The sequence below is a fragment of the Cervus canadensis genome, chromosome 5 (genome assembly GCF_019320065.1).
Source record: "Cervus canadensis isolate Bull #8, Minnesota chromosome 5, ASM1932006v1, whole genome shotgun sequence".
In the NCBI taxonomy this organism is placed as follows: Eukaryota; Metazoa; Chordata; class Mammalia; order Artiodactyla; family Cervidae; genus Cervus; species Cervus canadensis.
This window is the reverse complement of record NC_057390.1, coordinates 15,796,677-15,818,426: the sequence shown is the minus strand read 5'-3', so window position 1 is coordinate 15,818,426 and position 21,750 is coordinate 15,796,677. Positions and strand designations below refer to the sequence as shown.

The following is a 21,750-nucleotide window of genomic DNA, read 5'->3' as shown; positions in this document are numbered from 1 at the left end:
TTATTTACTCACTGACCAAAAATAGAGGAAGAAATACAAATGGATGATGGAAAATGGTGGAGGATAGAAAGAAGTAAACAAAGTAATGTCATTTGTAAAAGAGGAATTAGATTACTACCACCCAGTGCCCTGAGGTGCCATTTTGTGTATTAGGAAACAAAATTTTATAGCTCTTCTGATTTACTTACCAGTACAATCCAGGGAAGGTAGTGGGTCTTGGGAGCACTTTCTGTGTTTTGGGCTGCACACATCTTCAAACACAAACATCTATGCCTAAATTAGTTTTTCAAACTGAACTGACATCTCATTTTTTTTTCAAATTGACACCCAATTGTTTTTCTAACTTCCACTGGTAAATATACACCTAATAAAGGAAATATTTTATTGAAATGGTTTTACTTAACATAAAGTTATTGAATATATTTTATACAAGAGCCTGCATGTTTTTCACTTTACAAAAGTTGTCTTTTATTTCACATAAATATTCCACCAGATAGGAATTAACAATGACATTTCATTTCAGAGAAAACTGAAACACACAAAAGTCAAGAAGCTTGCCAGTTTAAATACTTGGGAAATTCAATATGGAGAATAATATTAAAGGTTTTTCTTTCATTTCTACACATTATTTTATAGTATCCTACACACTGTTTTTTATAGTATCCTAAGTTGAAAATGAGGAGTATTAAGCAGTAATTGAAGCATAAGATATTTCTAATGTCTAAGTAATCTTATCTCTGGTTGATGAGATTAGAATTAATAGTGAGACAATGAGGATAGGGTGAAGTTCAGGTGGCCGTAGGAAACATGAGTTAAAATGATTTGCAGAAAACTGAATTTTTTTAAAAAGTTTGAAATTTGTGTCAGAAATCTAGAAGTAGATTTTGGAATCTTGCAAATGATAATTTAAATTATTTGGAGGTGGGGAAAAAAATCACCCAAGGAAATGGAGAATAGAAAAACTGAACCAACTACAATATGTACGATTATATAAGCATAAAGAATACCAGAGTGGCCTCAAGTAGCTTGTTCAAAAATCATAAATAAAATCATGAAAAGCAGTGATATAGCACCCAAATGAATGTATTTTCATAAAGGTGTGAATGTTCTGCATAAGACGGCCACATTCACGCTCATATCTAAAACTCAGTTTAGTTAAATCCCTCAGTCATGTCCGACTCCTAGCAACACCATGGGCTGAAGCAAACCAGGCTTCCCTGTCCATCACCAACTTCCAGAGCTTGCTCAAACTCAAGTCCATCGAATTGGTGATGCCATCCAATCATCTCATTCTCTGTTGTCCCCTTCTCTCACCTTCAATCTTTCCCAGTATCAGGGTCTTTTCCAATGAGTCAGTTCTTCACATCAGGTGGCCAAAGTATTGGAGTTTCAGCTTGAGCATCAGTCCTGCCAATGAATATTCAGGACTGATTTTCTTTAGGATGGACTGATTGGATCTCCTTGCTGCAACCCCATGAACTGCAGTATGCCAGGCTTCCCTGTCCTTCACAATTTCCCAGAGTGTGCTCGAATTCATGTTCATTGAGTCAATGATGCCATACAACCATATCATCCTCTGTTGTCCCCCTCTCCTCCTGTATTCAATCCCTTCCAACATCAGGGTCTTGGTTTCCAGTGTGTCGGCCCTTTGCATCAGGAGGCCAAATTATTGGAGCTTCAACTTCAGCATCAGTCCTTCCAATGAATATTTAGGACTGATTTATTTACGATTGACTGGTTTGATCTCCTTGCTGTCCAACCTTTAAGTACTCCTTTCCTAATTTGGAGCCAGTCCATTATTCCATGTCTGGGTCTAACTGGTTCTTGAAAGTCCCTTGGACTACAAGGAGATAAAACTAGTCAATCCTCAAGGAACTCAATCCTGAATATTTATTGGAAGGACTGATGCTGAGGCTGAAACTCCAATATTTTGGCCACCGGATGCAAAGAACTGACTTATTTGAAAGACCCTGATGCTGGGAAAGATTGAAGGCAGGAGGAGAAGGGAACGATCGTGGATGAGATGGTTGAATGTCATCATAGACTCAACAGGCATGTTTTTGAGCTAGCTCCGAAAGTTGGTGATGGACAGGGAAGCCTGGCATGCTGCATTCCATGGAGACACAAAGAGTCAGACACGACTGAATGACTGAACTGACTGACCCCGTAGAGGTTAAATGGCCCTTTGCTTTTATATTGTTAAAGCAATTTCAAATCTAATTGTTACAGTCAATATAATATCATCAACTGTGATACATAAAAATGAGTAAGAAAAGTAATGTAACTTATTTATATACAATGAGCTAATATACAATTGTTCATGTATGGTATATGTAATAATATATAGCTAATATATAATATAACATACAGGGCTTCCCTTGTGGCTCAGATGGTAAAGAATCTGTGTGCAATGCAGAAGACCCTGGCCAATCCCCTGGAGGTGGAAATGACTACCCACTTCAATATACTTGCCTGGAGAATTCCATAAACAGGGGAGCCTGGCAGTCTACAATCCATGGGGTCAGAAAGAGTAGGACACAACTGACTAACACATACACATATGTGTGTGTGTGTGTATACAGTATATATACTATATTATACTTTATTTATGATTCCATGTACTATACAGTCCATGGAATTCTCCAGGCCGGAATGCTGGAGTGGTTAGTCCATTCCTTTCTCCAGGTGATCTTTCTAACTCAGAATTCAAACTTAGGTCTCCAGCATTGTGGGCAGATTCGTTACTGCTGAGCTACCAGGGAAGCCCATATATACATATATGGGTATATATATATATATACACTTTAGTATTTCTGGTTTGGAACTTAGTTTTTTTTTTTTTTCCAATTTGTCTCTTTACTTATAAAAAGGAGATAATAGTTTCTACCTCTTTGGATTGTTATGGAGATTACTCTCAATACCAATATGTTTTGTATTTCTTTAATTTTTTATTAGAATGAATGCTTGTGAATCTATATACATTGTTGAATTAGGTAAAATTAAGCCCCAATATGGAAGAATATTCCAAATGTTTACCCTTGCCTAAATACTTCTTATTTCTTGCCATCATTTCTTCTGTCACTGTAGAATTTACGATTATAATGCTTAACTATTTTCTTTATATCATAAGTATTCACTGTTAAGATTATTGAAAATGCATTTTTGACCCTTGCTGCCACTGAATACATGTTAAATTCCAATCACATTTTATGATTCATTTGAAATAACTTTCCTACTACACAGTTTCCTAATAGTATTTTTCATCTGAGTACTTCTCAAAGTATAGATTAAAAGATTTAACATGGGAGTTACCATAGTGTAGAATACAGCTGCTGCTTTATCAATAAGTAAAGCAGTTGCTGGTCTCAAGTATACAAATATGCAGGGCACAAAAAATAGGACCACCACTGTTGTATGGGAGACACAGATGGAGAGAGCTTTTTGCCTTGCCTCCAAGCTCTGGGAACTTAAGGAGTGCAGAATGACCACGTAGGAGCCAATCAAGAGAAGGAAGTTTAACAGACAGAGGAAACCACTGTTGACAGCAACAAAGAGCCCTAGAGTATTAGTACAGGCAAGATTGAGCAAAGGATTCAAGTCACACATAAAGTGATCTATGATATTAGGGCCACAGAAAGGTAATCTGAAGATGAAGATGATCTGTGTGAATCTATGAGGAAAGCCTGCTACCCATGACACTCCCATTAACAGATGACATACTTGACGAGACATGATGCTTGTATAGTGCAACGGCTTGCAGATGGCCACATAGTGGTCATAGGACATCACAGTAAACAAGATGACTTCAGCATCTCCAAAGAAACGTTACCCAAAGATTTGGGTCAGGCACCCATTAACTAGAATGGTGTTCTTTTCATGGAGTGAATCTACTATCAGTTTAGGGGTATTGACAGAGGAATCATTTCAGTTCAGTTCAGTTCAGTCACTCAGTCATGTCCGACTCTTTGCGACGCCATGAACCACAGCACACCAGGCCTCCCTGTCCATCACCAACTTCCGGAGTCCACCCAAACCCATGCCCATTGAGTCAATGATGCCAACCAACCATCTCATCCTCTGTCGTCCCCTTCTCCTCCTGCCCTCAATCTTTCCCAGCATCAGGGTCTTTTCCAATGAGTCAGCTCTTCACATCAGGTGGCCAAAGTATTGGAGTTTCAGTTTCAACATCACTCCCTCCAATGAACACCCAGAACTGATCTCCTTCAGGATGGACTGATTGGATCTCTTTGCAGTCCAAGGGACTCTCAAGAGTCTTCTCCAACACCACAGTTCAAAAGCATCAATTCTTCGGTGCTCAGCTTTTTTTATAGTCCAACACTCACATTCATACATGACCACTGGAAAAACCATAGCCTTGACTAGATGGACCTTTGCTGACAAAGTAATGTCTCTGCTTTTTAATATGCTCTATAGGTTGGTCATAACTTTCCTTCCAAGGAGTAACTGTCTTTTAATTTCATGGCTGCAATCACTATCCACAGTGATTTTGGAGCCCAGAAAAGTAATGTCAGCCACTGTATCCACTGTTTCCCCATCTATTTGCCATGAAGTGATGGGACAAGATGCCATGATCTTAGTTTTCTGACTGTTGAGCTTTAAGCCAACTTTTTCAGTCTCCTCTTTCACTTTCATCAAGAGGCTTTTCAGTTCCTCTTCACTTTCTGCCATAAGGGTGGTGTCATTTGCATATCTGAGGTTATTGATATTTCTCTCAGCAATCTTGATTCCAGCTTGTGTTTCCTCCAGCCAGCATTTCTCAGTAAGCACTCTGCATATAAGTTAAATAAGCAGGGTGACAATATACAGCCTTGACATACTCCTTTTCCTATTTGGAACCAGTCTGCTGTTCCATGTCCAGTTCTAACTGTTGCCTCCTGACCTGAATACAGATTTTGGAAGAGGCAGGTCAGGTGGTCTGGTATTCCCATCTCTTTCAGAATTTTCCACAGTTTTTTGTGATCCACACAGTCAAATGCTTTGGCATAGTCAATAAAGCAGAAATAGATGTTTTCCTGGAACTCTCTTGCTTTTTCGATGATCCAGCAGATGTTGGCAATTTGATCTCTGGTTCTCTCAAAGCCGCAGACTGAACCTTTGGAGGATCCCAACCCCAATCTTGAAGCCAGCTGAAAATGAATGGAACAATATATCCCCTGTCCGGATTCTGGGCTCTCAGGATCTATAAACAACACAAACGGGCGTCTAAGCACAGCAAAGCATAAATATACATATATAACTGAATCAAAGTCAGGGCGGCAGCAGAGAAGAGATAACCTCAAGTCCAAGGTAAGCAAAACCCAAGTAAGCTGGTAGGTGCTGAGAGAGGTCATCAGAGGGCAGACAGACTGAAACCACAATCACAGACAACTAGCCAATCTGATCACATGGACCACAGCCTTGTCTAACTCAATGAACCTCAGCCATGCCCACCCAAGAGGGACAGGTCATGGTGGAGAGGTCTGACAGAAGGTGGTCCACTGGAGAAGGAAATGGCAAACCACTTCGAGGTGTTAGGCACCTCTATTTCCACAGCTGCTTCAATGTGGCCCTCTCAGCATATCTGCAGTGCCGCCAGTCCCTACCTGTCCCTGGAATCAATGCCCGTGCCTCTGTTCCTCTGTCCTGCCATGCGCTGCTGTCTGAAACTTGCTAGGTAGTGCTTGTGTGGATTCCTCAGCATCACAGCGACTTGCGTGGGCTTCCCTTGGCCCCCTGAACTCACCCTCTGTGCCATGGGGCGCGTGCGCACTTGTCTCGGTTCCCGAGGTCCGCCTTCTGTGCAGTGGGGCTCCGTGAGCCCTGTTCTTCTGGCTCCCGCCCGGCCTCTGCCCTGGGGGCGCGTGCGCACTTGCTCTGGCCCGCCCAGGCCTGCCCCTTGCTTCGCGGGCCTCCTGCGCGCTTGTTCCAGCGCCCGCCCGGCGTCTGCACTGGGGGCTCGTTTGGACTTGTTTCCGCTCCCCGTGCCTGCCCTCTGCCCGGGTTTATGTGCACTTATTTCGTGTCACCGCCTGCACTCTTTGTCACGGGAGTTATTTGTTCTTTCGGCTGTGCCAGGAGTGTTGTGTGGAAATAAGCAATTTTTAAAAAGTAAGACATCGTATATAACAAGATTAGCCTTTGTAGTAATCTTGCATAGACCCCAGGGATTGTCTGCTCTAAAGTAAGTACTAGAATTTAGTCAACGTGTTACTCTACTTTCTGTGGTCATTCCTCTCTCTTTCACCCAAGGAAAGAAAGGACAAAGCAAAGCAAAAAAAAAAAAAAAAGGAAGAAAAGGAAGGGGAAAATGATTAATCATTGTGGCTTTTCCTATTTCTAACCAGCACCGTAATACTAAGTAATAGAGTAATGGAAATAAATATGTAAATTGGATAATTAAGAATGAAACATTTGTTAAATATATATTATGTATTGTGATACATAGTGACAAGTCTTGGAGGAAATATTCTAGGAGAGGAGAGCAATGGAAAAGTATCCGTAACATTTTCAGTGTTATAACATTAGAGAAGTGTTGCACGATTAGTCTGATAACCCCCAAGAGATAAATAAAACTATGTATATACGCACTATAATTTTATTGGCTTTATTTTTACAATTATGACTACAAACCCATCGGCTGCTGCACAGTGCATGATGGAGTTTTTCCCTCTGGTCCTTTTGTACCTTTTAATCAAATTGAAGATATCTCTAGCAATGTTTTCCTAAATTACTTTTGATGGAAGATTCACAGGAGCTTAAGAGGTATTCCATATATATTTGCTGTTTCATAGCACACTCACAGAAAAATAAAAGGAACTGGTCTAAAAATTATAGTACTTCAAAAAAATTTAAAATGTCACAGGTAAGCATTGTTTTATATATATATAAAACATATGTGTATATATATACACATATATACATATATATTTATGTGTGTATATATATATACACACACACACATATATATTTAGAGAGAGAGAGACATATATACATGTGTGTGTGTGCATGTCATTTAATTGAGAAAAATAATTGAGGTAAATGTTGAGAAAATAATTGGGAGTTTGAACAGCATTTTATTTTTACAAAAATCTCTGATCATAGTAAATTCAATCTACTGCTGCTCAGCGTTATTAGTTCCACTCAGTAGTTGAAGAAGAAGGCTTAGAATGAACTGCTTACAGCAGGATACCAGAGCCTTGATGTGCATGCTCAGTATCTCTGGGATATTTGACTCTTTGCAATTCCATGGACTGTAGTCCGCCAGGCTCCTCTGTCCGTGGGATTTTACATGCAAGAATGCTGGAGTGAGTTGCCATTTCCTACTCCAGGAGATTTTCCCAACCCAGGGATCAAACCCATGTCTCTTATGTCTCCTGCATTGGCAGGTGGGTTCTTTACCACTAGGGCCACCTGTGAAGCCTGAATCTTCATCTTCATAATCATTAGATGAGTCATCTGTCTAATGAGTCATATTGTTCCCCACTTATACCATTAAAATAATGTATTGAAATTAGGAGTCCTTTAGGTAAAATATATTTTCACTGGAAGACGTCTGATTATGGGTAAAAGATGGTGGTTTCACCATATTCACTATCTGCTCCTAGCTGTATTGCATCAAAGTGGTGGCACTATTCAAAATGTGTATTTAATAAGCAGATCATCTATTAATCACATTGAGTTCTTCAATATATCTGCAGATAACCAAGTCTCCAAAGTGTTTCTGGTGTTACAATAGTGACCTCTAAAATATTATTTAGAATGATTAATAAAAGGAGAACACTTTATGTAATAATAACTTATCTTCCTATATTTAGACACCCAGTAATTTTGCCTCAAGTTCATTTTCTATATGTCCATGGTGCAAAGAAGGACAGTCATTGAAACTGTTAAAAATAATTAAGACTATGCCTGCCATAATTAAGAACCTTCTTAATTTCTATTTCAAAAATAAATGTTTGCTTCCAATGGGTATTTGTAATTTTCACCCAGGATTTAGGCTTTATACAAAAACTGTATGTACCATAGAGAAGGGAAGGGACTTACCTAAAGTTTTACAGGTAGTTAATGGCACAGATGGCATAAAACTCCATATTCTTTATGGAGGTGGGAAAGACCTGGTAGTACATTTGGTCAATAGATGAGGTAGCATAGCTGTTTAGAGCATGGAAAATGGCATCAAATGCAGGTTCATGTATTAGGTTGATATTTAATTATCTTAATGATTTTGTAGAATTAACTGTACTGTGCTGTGTTTAGCTGCTCAGTCATGTCCGACTCTTTGCAACTCCATGGACTATAGCCCGCCAGGCTCCTCTGTCCATGGGAAGTCTCCAGGCAAGAATACTGGAGTGGATTGCCACATCTTCCTCCAGGGAATCTTCCCAACTCAGGGATCGAACCCAGGTATCACACATTGTATGTAGATTCTTTACTGTCTGAGCCACCAGGGAAACCTGTAGAATTAATTGATCCCCCATTTTTTGGTTTATCCATATGTAAAATGAGTATCAGAGTAATAACTATTAGTAATAACTAAGCATGAGTTAAATGCATTTGAAATGTTTACAAAAGTTTCAGGCATAATACAGGCTTTTACTAAATACCTCTTTAAATATAATGACACCATTAATCTAAAAGGTTTTACAAGATTGTATCTGGAATAAATACTGTATAAACTACACTTTTATTCATGTATAAATACTCCAAAACCTAGAAAGTGCTATTAAACATATATTATGTCCCGCATCATTTCAGATGAAGTAAATTTCTGTTGTGTATTCTGAACTCAGAACAATGTCACAGAATTTGTTTCATGGGACTGTGGTATAATAAGCAAGTAGAGCTACCGCTATTTTCCTTGTTCCTGCTCTGTTACCTGGCTGTCTTACTGGGGAATTTCATCATCTCACTCACCATCACCTGCAGCCATCTAATGCAACAACTTCCTCTGACATCTCTCAGCTACCCCTCCACGGTGGTCCCCAGGCTAATCAGGGACTTACCTACAGCAAGAAAAAATATTTCCTATAACAACTGTATGACCCAGCTCTTCACTGCCCACTTGCTGGCAGGTGTGGAGATATTCATCTTGGTGTCCGTGACTTTTGATCGCTACGTTGCCATCATCAAGCCCCTGCACTGTATGGTCATCGTGAACAGACAGAAGTGTAACATGTTGATCGTCCTGGCCTGGGCTGTGAGTTTTTGGCATTCTATTCCTTTACTTCTCATGGTACTCGAGTTACCTTTCTGTGGCACTAATCAGATAGATCACTACCTATGTGATGTGAAGCCACATTTGAAATTAGTGTGCAAAGATATTTATGTTGTTAATATCTTAATGATTGCAAATTCAGGGATGGTGGTGGTCCTTATTTTTTTCTTCTGTTAGTTTCTTATATAATCATATTATGTAATCTTAGATCATATTCCTCTGCCGGGCAAAAAAAAAAAAAAAGCTCTCTCAACCTGTAGTTCTCACATAATGGTTGTAGCTTTGTTCTTTGTTCCTTGTATCTACATTTATGTTCTACCTGCAGGTAGTGTAAATAAGGATAAGGAAATGGCTGTGCTTTACAGTGTGATTGCCCCCAAGCTGAACCTTCTCATCTGTACCCTGAGAAACGTGGAGATGAAAATCGCCATGAGGAAGGTATGGTCTAAAGTAGTACATTCAGAATTAAAGTGAGTAAGGTGATACTCACTGCGCTTCTGTTCAGTACCCACAGGATATTTATTAATTTAAATAAATATAAAAAACTATATAAGCTTTTGGAGAAGTTGGACCAAAGATGTTAGTCACTGTTATTTATACTGATATCTGCACTTTAAAGGGTTGAAAGGTTGTTGCTGAACGTTAAGACGCGGGAGTCTTGGCCTCCGGAGGAGACGAATTCAATCCGGGGCCAGAGACGAGGCTGGATCGCTCAGAGCTTTTGTGTAATAAAGTTTTATTAAAGTATAAAGGAGATGGAGAAAGCTTCTGACATAGGCATCAGAAGGGGGCAAAAGAGTACCCACCTCCTAGTCTTTAGCTGTATGTTATATAGTCACTCACAGTCTGTTAATGAAAAGAAAGGAATGTCATAAAATTTAGAATGGTACAGATAATTCATCCCTGGCCATAAAACGATTGACTTGAATCTTGTAGAAGGGCAGAATACCAACAAATAGTTCCATTTACATAGATTAGGGGAACAATACCTGAGTAAGTAAGTTAGGCTGTTTGGCGGAACCAACTTGAAGATAGAGTCTGGGGTTCATTAACAAAGCTTAAGATAACATTTCCATAAGAAAAAGAAATGTATTGGTTAACTCAAGGTTTGAGAGTAGTTAGCTTTAGGTGAGGCCAGGTGTCATGGCAACACAGCATGTTAAGAGAAACCTCCTTTTAAATTTGTATAGAGAAGGAAAAACATCGCTGGTTTGTTTCTTCCTGCCACTTAAGAGAAATAAAAATGTCTGGCATTTGCAGCCTCCTTCCTCCCTTTGGAGACCCCTGGCCTTCCTGCCTGTTACCCTCTCAGGGTCCAACTAATTCTGAGGTCAATCACATGAGTTTAAGGTATGCAGAAATGTCCTTCTGAAGTACATATCTGATCATATCACAGCCTTCTCCAAAAATTGACTGGAACCCCATTTTCCTTGAAATAGAATCCAACTTCCTCACTTTTTGAAATCAAATATCTTCTCAAATTTGCCCATGTTTGAGCTTACTCAGAATGGGAGAAAACATTGCTTATTATTAGAGAAATGGGCACCAAAATTGCAATGTGATATCACCTCACACCAGTCAGAATGGTCATCATCAAAAAATCTACAAGCAATGGATGCTAGAGAGAATGTGGAGAAAAGGATACCCTCTTGCACTGCTGGTGGGAATGTAAATTGATAAGCCACTGTGGAGAACAGTGTGGAGATTTCTTAAAAATCTAAGAATAAAGCTAATATATGACTTAGCAGCCCCACTTTTGGGCATATATCCTAAGAAAACCACAATTTTAAAAGACACATGTGTCCATTTACAGTAGCCAGGATATGGAATCAACTTAGATGTCCATTGACAGATGAATTGATTAAAAAAAAAAAAGTGGTACATATATGCAATGGAATACTACTCAGAGATTAAAAAAAAAGAACAGATTTTGGTCTAGTGAGGCAAATGAACCTTGAGTCTGTTATGCAGAGTGAAATAAGGCAAAAAGAAAAAGACAGATATCATATATTAACACACATATATGGAATCTAGAATCATGGTGCTGATGAAACTCTTTGCAGGGCACCAATATAGACACAGACATAGAGAATAGACACGTGGACACAGCAGAGGAAGGAGGTGGTGGGATGAATTGACAGAGGGTCATTGAAACATAAGCATTTCCATGTGTAGAACAGATAGTAAGTGGGAATTTGCTATATCATGTAGGGAGCTCAACCCAGTCTCTGTGACAAACTAGAGGGGCGGGAATGGGTGGCGGGTAGGAGGGAGATTCAAGAGGGAAGGTACATATGTATACAGTCAGTTATGGATGTATCTGGTGGTGAAAGTAAAGTTTGATACTGTAAAGAACAGTACTGCATAGAAACTGGAATATTACATCCGTGAATCAAGGTAAATTGAACGTGGTCAAACAGGAGATGGCAAGAGTGAGCATCAACATTTTAGAAATCAGTGAACTAAAATGGACAGGAATAGGCAAATTTAAATCAGATGACCATTATATCTATTGGTGTGGGCAAGAACACCTTTGAAGAAACAGAATGGCCAATTAAAAAAAAAAATCTATGTCTGCTTCATTAACTATGTTAAAGCCTTAGACAGTGTGGATCATAAAAAGCTGGTAAAATTTCTCAAAGAGATGGGAATACCAGACCACTTTACTTGTCTCCTAAGAAACCTGTATTCAGGACAAGAACTAATTGTTGGAATCAGTCATGGAACAATAGACTGGTTCAAAATTGGGAAAAGGAGTATGTTAAGGCTGTATATTGTCACCCTGCTTATTTAACAGAGTACATCATGTGAAATGCCCAGATGTATGGATCACAAGATGGAATTAAGTTTGCCAGGAGAAATATTAATAAACTCAGATATGCACATGATACCACCCTAATGACAGAAGGCAAAGAGGAACCAAAGAACCTCTCATGAGGGTAAAAGGGAAGAGTGAAAAAGCTGGCTCATAACTCAACATTCAAAAAATGTAGATTGTGGCATCCAGTCCCATCACTTCATGGCAAATAGACAGGAAGAAAATGGAAAGAGTGACAGATTTTACTTTCTTGGGCTCCAAAATCACGTGGACTGTGACTGAAGCCATGAAATTAAAAGACAAACCCAGACAGCATATTAGAAAACAGAAACATCACTATGCCAACAAAGGGCCATATAGTCAAAGCTATGGTTTTTCCTGTAGTTATGTATGGATGTGAGAGTTGTATCATAAAGAAAACTGAACACTGAAGAATTGATGCTTTTGAACTGTGGAGCTGGAGAGGACTCTTGAGAGTCCCATGGGCAGCAAGAAGATCAAACCAGTCAATCCTAAAAGAACTCAATCCTGGATATTCATTGGAAGGACTGATGCTGAAGATTAAGTTTCATCACTTTGGCCACCTGATAAGAAGAGCCAACTCATTGGAAAAGACTCTGATGCTGGGAAAGATTGAAGGTAGGAGGAGAAGGGGGCAACAAATGATGAGATGGTTGAATGGCATCATGGACTCAATGTCCATGAGTTTGAGCAAACTCCGGGACATAGTAAAGGACGGGGAAACCTGGCATGCTGCACTCCATGGGTCACAAAGAGTGAGAAAGTACTTATCGACTGAACAACAATTACAACAACATGGATGATTCATGTTGAAGTATGGCAGAAGCCAATTAAACATTGCAAAGCAATTATCCTACAATTAAAAATTAAATAAAAAGTCATTACAGCAATATAAAGTACCTTGTTCCATTAATAGGCTTTGGGTCAGGTAGACCTGGGCTTCCCTGGTGGCTCAGAGATAAAAAATCCACCTGCAATGAGGGAGCTGCAGGAGACTTGGGTTCAGTCTCTGCATTGGGAAGATCCCCTAAAAGGAACATGGCAATCCACTCCAGTATTCTTGCCTGAAGAATCCCATGGGCGGAGGAGCCTGTCAGACTCAGTCCATGGGGCTGCAAAGAGTTGGACGTGACAGAAGTGACTTAGCATGCACGCATGTCTCTGAGTCTTGGCAATTTGCTTTAATTATATGCATCCTCTCTCTTCAAAAATCTATGAAATGAGTATTATTTGCACTCCACAAAGAAGCTAATATTCCTTCAGCTAACCAATGTGAAGTTTTAGCAGAGCATATGGCATAACAGAAACTCATGGCTAGCATTCTTTGTCTTTCCTACATTTTCTTCCGATATTTCCCTTTGCATGGATACTTTCACCCAGTTTGTTTGGACCTCTCTCTGTTCTCCACACATACACTAAAATCTCATTCATATGATTTTATTTCTGTATCTCTAGTTATAATGCCTTCACCCTTATGTTTTAATGTCCTTGTCTTACATATAGTTCACACTCATTTTCTTATTCAAAAGATGTTGTGTATCTATCAATAGACCAGTATTTCTGATTCCTGTCCTGCTTTTTGTTGCTATCAACTGTGTATTCAGTCTATTTCAAATAGTTCTATACTCCATCCTAGTGTTTCTTGTTATGAACTGTGTTTTTACAGTTTGACTAAGACAGAAGCTTATATGTTATATATCTTTATTTTTGTATATGTCTCTTTTTTAGCAATGTGCCCATGCAAATTAAGAGATTAATAAACAGTTATTGAATTAAATTCAAAGACTATCTTCTTATTCAACTATGTATGTGATTTTTATACATCTTGGAATTTTACTTGTGTCATTAATAATCATGCATTAACAAGAAAATAAGTAATGTCAGAAAGACCCTGATGCTGGGAAATATTGAAGGCAGGAGAAGGGGATGACAGAGGATGAGATGGTTGGATGGCATCACTGACTCAATGACTATGAGTTTGAGCAAACTCCAGGAGATGGTCAAGGACAGGGAAACCTGGCATGCTGCAGTCCATAGGGTGGCAAAGAGTTGGACATGAGTGAGTAATTGAACAAAAATGTCAGAAAGACTAAAATTTTAACAGAAATCCCCATGTGTTTATGGTAGGGAATGGAATCTAGCAAGCTCATAACCCCGTATAATGTCTTTTTACTTTATGCAGTAAGGAAATGTCACAAATATATTATTTCTTTCCCTCTGCCTTCTGTGGCCACTTCTTAGGTCCCATTTCTGACGCCTCCTTAGGCATGAATTAAAATTTGTGTTTGTTTCTCCTGTTAATCTGTCTTGTGTCACAGCCAAAGACAAAAACTCAAGAGACATAGGGAAGAAACCCCATCTTCTGTCATGAGAAAACAAACAACCAATAATTTTTTCTATTATAATTTGTTTTATTTGCTCAAGGGTCTACAAGATTTTATTGTTAAAAATATGACAATATTATATACTAAGCCACCAAATAAATATTTAACTAATATTAGTTACCTATTCATTGGATGTCCTTTCTAGAATTCACTTTCCAGGATGTAGCACTATGCTCAACATCTTTGAAAACACCTGCCAAATAGATGCATGGTATGCAAATCTAAAAACAGGATGCTGAAAACACATTAATGTTTGTAAGTGAAATTCTATCCTTTTATATAGCAATTTGTTTAATTTAAAAATCCACTGTTATAAAAATTGATTAGAGGAATTCCTTCAACAACTAATGCACACTAATTTTAAAAGGCACACTTTTGAAGACCCCTATTGCCATAAAGTACCAGACTAGAAGAAATTTTAGAAGTCTTAGAAGAAGTCTAAAGGAAAGATTGGAGGCCAAAACTAGCTGTGACTGGTGGAGTTCTCTGTGAATTCCAATTCAGTTGCCATCTTCTTATCCCTCACCATTCTCTTCACCCTTGTCATATATAGCTTTTATTATGTTGAGGTATGTTCCTTCTATTCCTGCTTTCTGGAGAGTTTTAATCATGAATGGGTGTTGAATTTTGTCAAAGGCTTTCTCTGCATCTATTGAGATAATCATATGGTTTTTATCTTTCAATTTGTTAATGTGGTGTATTACATTGATTGATTTGCAGATATTAAAGAATCCTTGCATTCCTGGGATAAAGCCCACTTGGTCATGGTGTATGATTTTTTTAATATGTTGTTGGATTCTGTTTGCTAGAATTTTGTTAAGGATTTTTGCATCTATGTTCATCAGTGATATTGGCCTGTAGTTTTCTTTTTTTGTGGCATCTTTGTCTGGTTTTGGAATTAGGGTGATGGTGGCCTCATAGAATGAGTTTGGAAGTTTACCTTCCCCTGCAATTTTCTGGAAGAGTTTGAGTAAGATAGGTGTTAGCTCTTCTCTAAATTTTTGGTAGAATTCAGCTGTGAAGCCATCTGGTCCTGGGCTTTTGTTTGCTGGAAGATTTTTGATTACAGTTTCGATTTCCTTGCTTGTGATGGGTCTGTTAAGATCTTCTATTTCTTCCTGGTTCAGTTTTGGAAGGTTATACTTTTCTAAGAATTTGTCCATTTCATCCAAGTTGTCCATTTTATTGGCATAGAGCTGCTGGTAGTAGTCTCTTATGATCCTTTGTATTTCAGTGTTGTCTGTTGTGATCTCTCCATTTTCATTTCTAATTTTGTTAATTTGGTTCTTCTCTCTTTGTTTCTTAATGAGTCTTGCTAATGGTTTGTCAATTTTGTTTATTTTTTCAAAAAACCAGCTTTTAGCTTTGTTGATTTTTGCTATGGTCTCTTTAGTTTCTTTTGCATTTATTTCTGCCCTAATTTTTAGGATTTCTTTCCTTCTGCTAACCCTGGGGTTCTTCATTTCTTCCTTCTCTAATTGCTTTAGGTGTAGAGTTAGGTTATTTATTTGGCTTTTTTCTTGTTTCTTGAGGTAAGCCTGTAATGCTATGAACCTTCCCCTTAGCACTGCTTTTACAGTGTCCCATAGGTTTTGGGTTGTTGTGTTTTTATTTTCATTCATTTCTATGCATATTTTGATTTCTTTTTTGATTTCTCCTATGATTTGTTGGTTATTCAGAAGCGTGTTATTTAGCCTCCATATGTTTGAATTTTTAACAATTTTTTCCTGTAATTGAGATCTAATCTTACTGCACTGTGGTCAGAAAAGATGACTGGAATGATTTCAATTTTTTTGAATTTTCCAAGACCAGATTTATGGCCCAGGATGTGATCTATTCTGGAGAAGGTTCCGTGTGCACTTGAGAAAAAGGTGAAGTTGATTGTTTTGGGGTGAAATGTCCTATAGATATCAATTAGGTCTAGCTGGTCCATTGTGTCATTGAAGGTTTGTGTTTCCTTGTTAATTTTCTGTTTAGTTGATCTATCCATAGTTGTGAGTGGGGTATTAAAGTCTCCCACTATTATTGTGTTACTATTAATTTCCTCTTTCATACTCGTTAGCGTTTGCCGCACATATTGCAGTACTCCTATGTTGGGTGCATATATATTTATAATTGTTATATCTTCTTCTTGGATTGATCCTTTGATCATTATGTAGTGTCCTTCTTTGTCTCTTTTCACATCCTTTATTTGAAAGTCTATTTTATCTGATATGAGTATTGCGACTCCTGCTTTCTTTTGGTCTCCGTTTGCATGAAATATTTTTTTCCAGCCCTTCACTTTTAGTCTGTATGTGTCTCTTGTTTTGAGGTGGGTCTCTTGTAGACAGCATATATAGGGGTCTTGTTTTTGTATCCATTCAGCCAATCTTTGTCTTTTGGTTGGGGCATTCAACCCATTTACATTTAGGGTAATTATTGATAGGTGTGGTCCCGTTGCCATTTACTTTGTTGTTTTGGGTTCACGTTTATACAACCTTTCTGCATTTCCTGTCTAGAGAAGATCCTTTAGCATTTGTTGAAGAGCTGGTTTGGTGGCGCTGAATTCTCTCAGGTTTTGCTTGTCTGTAAAGCTTTTGAATTCTCCTTCATATCTGAATGAGATCCTTGCTGGATACAGTAATCTAGGTTGTAGGTTATTCTCTTTCATTACTTTCAGTACGTCCTGACATTCCCTTCTGGCCTGGAGGGTTTCTATTGATAGATCAGCTGTTATCCTTATGGGAATCCCTTTGTGTGTTATTTGTTGTTTTTCCCTTGCTGCTTTTAATATTTGTTCTTTTGTTTGATCTTTGTTAATTTGATTAATATGTGTCTTGGGGTGTTTTGCCTTGGGTTTATCCTGTTTGGGACTCTCTGTGTTTCTTGGATCTGTGTAACTATTTCCTTCCCCATTTTAGGGAAGTTTTCAGCTATTATCTCCTCGAGTATTTTCTCATGGCCTTTCTTTTTGTCTTCTTCTTCTGGGACTCCTATGATTCAAATGTTGGGGCGTTTCACATTGTCCCAGAGGTCCCTGAGGTTGTCCTCATTTCTTTTGATCCTTTTTTCTTTTTTCCTCTCTGCTTCATTTATTTCCACCATTTTATCTTCTACCTCACTTATCCTATCTTCTGCCTCCGTTATTCTACTCTTGGTTCCCTCCAAAGTGTTTTTGATCTCATTCATTGCATTATTCATTTTTAATTGACTCTTTTTTATTTCTTCTAGGTCTTTATTAAACATTTCTTATATCTTTTCAATCTTTGCTTCCAGGCTATTTATCTGTAACTCCATTTTGTTTTCAAGATTTTGGATCATTTTTATTATCATTATTCTAAATTCTTTTTCAGGTAGATTCCCTATCTCCTCCTCTTTTGTTTGACTTGGTGGGCATTTTTCATGTTCCTTTAACTCTTTGGTATTTCTTTGCCTTTTCATCTTGTTTAGATTGCTGTGTCTGGACTGGGCTTTCTGTATTCTGGTGGTCTGTGGTTCCTTTTTATTGTGGAGGATTTACCCAGTGGGTGGGGTTAGACGATTGGCTGGTCAAGGTTTCCTGGTTAGGGGAGCTTGCGTCAGTGTTCTGGTGCGTGGAACTTGATTTCTTCTCTCTGGAGAGCAATGGAGTGCCCAGTAATGAGTTTTGAGATGGGTCTATGTGTTAGGTGTGACCTTGGGCAGCCTGTATGTTGACGTTCAGGGCTATGTTCCTGCGTTGCTGGAGAACTTGCATGGTGTGCCTTGCTCTAAAACTTATTGGCTCTTGGGTGGTGGTTGGTTTCAGTGTAGGTATGAAGGCTTTTGGACGGTCACTTATTACTTAAAGTTCCATGTAGTCAGGAGTTTTCTGGTGTTCTCAGGTTTTGGGCGTAAGTCTCCTGACTCTGGATTTCAGTTTTATTCTTCCTGTAGTCTCAGGATTTCTCCAACTATACAGCACTAATCAGAAAACTTCTAGGTTAATGGCGAAAAGATACTCCCCCGTTAGGGACACCCAGAGAGTTTCACAGAGTTACATGAAGAAGAGGAGAGGGAGGAGGGAGATAGAGATGAGCAGGAGGAGAAAAAGGGGGACTCAAGAGGAGAGAGACAGATCTACGCAGTTGTCTGTTCCCAGAATGTTCTCCGTAGCCCAGTCACCTACGAAGATTCACAGACTTGGATTGGGAAGAGAAGGGGAAAGGAGGAAATAGAGGTGTTCTGAGGTAGAAAACAGAGAGTCAAGATTGGGAGGGAATAATGTTCAGTTTAAAAATAGGGCTTCTCTTCTTTTTTTTTTTTGTAAGGTTATAGTGTATTGAAAATGAAAATTAAGGAGTAGTAGAGGAGTACTAGAGGACTTTAAAAGAAATAAGAGAAAAAGAAAAATAGAAAATAGAAGAGAAAAAGGAAAGAAAAAAAAGAAGAAAGAAAAAAAAAGAAAAAAGAAAGAAAAAAAAAATTTTTTTTCTCCTAATTAAAAAAATTGTAAAAATCTATGGAAATGAAAGTTAAGGAGTAATGGGGGAGTAATAGGGAATTTTAAAGGAAAATAAAAGAGAAAGAATAAAAAATAAAAAATAAAAAAAGAAAAAAAAAGAGAAAAAAGTAAAATTATATCTAGGAGTTTTTCTGGAGCTGTTGTGGTCAGTGTGGGTTCGGCTCAGTTTCAGATAGCTCCTCGTTCCAGTTTACACTTCTCGATATCTACAGGGCCCTTCCGGTGTAGTCGGTGTTTTCTACAGGGATTTTAATCTGTTGCACCAGTCTCTTCTGAAGCGGTTCCCTTTGTTTATTTAGCCTCTGTTTGCCGGTCTCTTCAGAGCCTCATTTCCGCCCTGACACAGGCGGGAAGAGGTGGACTCTTATTCAGGTAGCTAGTTCTGTCGCTCTGCGGGGAGGGGCTGGTGCTGTGGGGAGGGGCTGGCGCTGTGGGGACGGGCTTGCGCACCGGGAGGGGCTGGCGCTGCCGGGAGGAGTTGACGCCGCTTTCTCCGTCTGCGCTGCTCAGGCTCCCGGCTGTTCTATATGGAGCGCGGCCCGCGCTGCGCGAGGCTCCAGCCCTCGGGTGCTCCACAAAAGCGCGGAGAGAAAAGCTGCGCCTGCTCTCTGTGCCTTCCCCGTCAGAGCGGTCCAGGCAGCCAGGGGCTTGGTGGGCGCACTCTCCCCAGGTGTGGCGCGCCCACTCCCTTCCACGGACCCAGTCTCAGTTTCCGCTGGTGCCAGTCGGGCGCGCGCCTTCCGCCCTCCGCGTCCCCAGCCCCAGTCCCCGCCCCGCGCCGGTCGGGTGCCTGCGCCCTGTGTCTCGCCGCGACCTTCCCCTCCCCCCTGCCTCCTGCCTCCGGCGGGGCTGGGCCAGCCTGCAGCCTGCGAGCTCTTCTCTGGATTTTCTCGGTCTCTTTGTTCTGCGAACGGCCGGCAGTGTGTTCGGGCCGGTTAATTTACTCTCTCTCTCTTGGTCTCCCACAGTTCAAGTTGGCAGCTCACAGAAGCTCCCTCTGATTGTCCTCAGGGCACTCAGGCCCGGAGCCTACCCCAAGCATTGCCGCCTAAGACTCCCTTCCCAGACGGATCTCCGTCCTTAGCTCTTTTGTCTCACTTTTTATCTTTTATATTTTGTCCTACCTCCTTTCGAAGACAATGGGCTTCTTTTCTGGGCGCCTGATGACCTCAGCTAGCGATCAGAAGTTGTTTTGCGAAGTTTGCTCTGCGTTTAGTTATTCTTTTGATGAATTTGTAGGAGAGAAAGTGGTCTCCCCGTCCTACTCCTCCGCCATCTTGGCTCCTCCCCTTCTCACACATCATATTGATCACCTGAAATCACTTTCCTACTACACAGTTTCCTAATGGCATTTTTCATCTGGTCATTTCTCAAAGTATAGATTAAGGGATTTAAAATGGGCATTAACATAGTGTAGAATACTGCTTTATCAATAGGTAAGCTAGTTTCTGGTCTCAGGTACTCAAATATGCAGGGTAAGAAGAAAAATATGACTGCTGTGATATGGGAGACACAGGTGGAGAGAGCTTTTTGCCAAGTTTCCACACTCTGGGTTTTTGAGGAGTGCAGAATGACTGCATAGGAGCCAGTCAAGAGAAGAAAGTTTAGCAGGCAGATGAAACCACTGTTGGCAGCAACAAAGAGTCCTAGAGTGGCTATCAGTGCAGGCAAGATCAAGCAAAGGGTTCAGATCACACATAAAGTGGTCTATGACATTAGGGCCACAGAAGGGTAATTTGATGATGAGAATCTGTATGGTTGCATGAAGAAAGCCTCCCACCCATGACACTCCTACTAAAAGGCCACAAGCCTTCCAGTTCATGATAGTAGTATAATTCAAGGGCTTACAAATGGCCACATAGTGGTCATATGCCATTGCAGTAAGCAGAATGATGTCAGCACCTGCAAATAAATGTTCCCCAAAGATCTGCATCATGCATTCATAGAAAGGACTCATTTTCTTCTCATAGAGTGAATCTATGATCACTTTAGGGGTATTGACACAGGAATAGCAGGCATCGATGAACCAGAGATGAGCCAGGAAACAGTACATGGGGGACTCCAATAATGAACTGGTTTTGTTGGTGACCATAGTGAGCACATTTCCACAATAGAGACAATGTAGACAATCAAAAACACAACAAATAATGATTTTCTGTATCTTTGGATTCTGTGAGAGCCCCAATAGAACAAACTCTGTCACATTGCTTCTATTCTCCATGTATCTCAGATTAAGATTAATTCATGTTACTTGAAAAAGTCACATTTCATTAGCTCAACCTTGAATTCATTGTCTGTCAATGTTATAAATAGTAAATGCCTAAATTCTATGGAGTTCTGAATGCTTATGATTTTCTTTTTTTTTTTAGATAGAAAAACTGGTCTGATCTCTTGAAGATTACTCAAAGTCTCTCCTGGGCAATGGGATTTTTATAGTATAGACATAAAGATCTTGATGCGGAGGCAGGAGTTGATCTGTGGACACTTAATTATGCAAGATGACTCTGAGCATAACGTGAAACAGTAGATCTTATACATAGTGGGAAACTAAAAAGAGAGGTAGAAAATATGTGTAAGGCTATGCATGCAAAGCTAAGGAATTTTCCATTTATTTTTAGGAAAGGGGAAATCAGAAATGGTAATTGATAATATGACTATAAAACCAAAGAGGGACTGAAAAAGTGGAAATCACCAATATAACTCTAGAGAAGATGTTCATGTGACTGAATGAAGTGGGTTGAGATTCTGTTTGGAGACAGAAACCAGAGAAAGCAATCCCAGTATCATACTCTTTATGTGTTGACATAAAGTGTAATAGGTTATTGCTGTGTGTATGTGTGTGTGCTTAGAT

At 39.5% G+C, this 21,750-nt stretch overlaps 3 pseudogenes; 1 reads left to right on the top strand and 2 right to left on the bottom strand.

The window, feature by feature from the left end:
- Window positions 1-3,207: 3,207 nt before the first annotated feature.
- On the bottom strand, window positions 3,208-7,431 carry LOC122441552 (annotated as a pseudogene).
- A 1,381-nt stretch (window positions 7,432-8,812) lies between these two features.
- On the top strand, window positions 8,813-9,688 carry LOC122441805 (annotated as a pseudogene).
- Window positions 9,689-20,192: 10,504 nt separating this feature from the next.
- Window positions 20,193-21,123, bottom strand: LOC122441550 (annotated as a pseudogene).
- Between the last annotated feature and the right edge of the window lie 627 nt (window positions 21,124-21,750).